General features: G+C 28.9%; 1 non-coding gene across 1 annotated transcript; it reads right to left on the bottom strand.

The window, feature by feature from the left end:
• Positions 1 to 438: 438 nt before the first annotated feature.
• LOC111688143 lies at positions 439 to 1,173 on the bottom strand. Its single transcript, XR_006940251.1, has 2 exons — positions 926 to 1,173; positions 439 to 849 (listed from the first exon to the last, which is right to left on the bottom strand). It is a non-coding gene; the product is annotated as an uncharacterized LOC111688143 (transcript).
• Between the last annotated feature and the right edge of the window lie 6 nt (positions 1,174 to 1,179).

Raw genomic sequence — 1,179 nt, 5'->3', positions numbered from 1 at the left:
AATAAAAATTTTTTATAGCACTGCAAAAAAATAGTATTATTTTCGCTTCTTCGGAAGTTATTAATCACTTCTACAGAAGGAAAAAAACTCTCAGTGCTACTTTTGAAGTTGTGATATTTTTATTCTTTGGAAAGTACTTCGTTTCCATGGTCATCCCCTCTTTCCGAATGTTCAAAGTCGTCTTTTCTACTATGTCTTTGAATGCGCATGTTGTAGTGGCTTTCCTTGCTGCTTTCATTCTAGTGGATATTTCAAATTTAAAGTTAAAGATTCGGAAGCTTTTCATACCCTTTTCACATTCTACGTTTAAAGTTACATTGCACTACAAAGTTTTGATATATGTAAGTGCTTGGTATCGTTAGAAAAGGTTCGAGTAGATATTACTAGTGTATGTAATAATGTCAAAAATGTCCCAATTTGTTTGTAATTAAATGCAGATTTTCTTCAATTTCACAAATTTTTATTGCTTCAAGTACTGAACATAGATTCATTTACAATAAAACTTTACAATTTAATGCTTATATAGCTACATTGAATTCATTATAATTTTCTTATTTTACAAACACACAAATTTATGTCGATTGTAAGATTTTTAATTAACTACTTTTTATTATGTACAAATATGTTTTTACTTTGGAGCAATAGCGCAACAGTGATTCAGTTTTAATGATATTCATATGTATATTCGGCAAATGTCAGCATTTCAAAGCTAGTATCTGGTTTCTAAAAACAATGCACACAGTGATGATCTTAAAAACCAATGGCCGTTTACTTAAATTAATTTATAAATATTGCCGAATATTTGCGCTATACTGTAGAGATATCTATGACAATATAAGCGTGTTTTTGCTGATAATAAAAATGCAAATTAATATGATCTAATTAACTATTTTGTTCATTATTGTAATTGACATCACAACATTACCATTTGTATGAAACGTAAATATAAAATAAACTTAACAAAAGCCCCACACCCCATTTACAGTTTTATTCTCATCGTTAACTACAGTTTATAGAGTTCGTTTGGTTTTACAGCCTCCTGTTGCATTTTTTCACGCAAAGCTTTTACACTTTCATCTATTCTTACAATGGCTCTCATTTTCTGAAATAAAGAAAAAATTATTTGTAATTTAAAGAAAATCTTATAATTAAAACTAGGGTCCCGTTCACACGAGCAAT

This window comes from Lucilia cuprina, chromosome 3 (genome assembly GCF_022045245.1).
Source record: "Lucilia cuprina isolate Lc7/37 chromosome 3, ASM2204524v1, whole genome shotgun sequence".
NCBI classification, from domain to species: Eukaryota; Metazoa; Arthropoda; class Insecta; order Diptera; family Calliphoridae; genus Lucilia; species Lucilia cuprina.
Note: the sequence above shows the minus strand (reverse complement) of the source record. Positions and strands in the feature narration are given on the sequence as shown.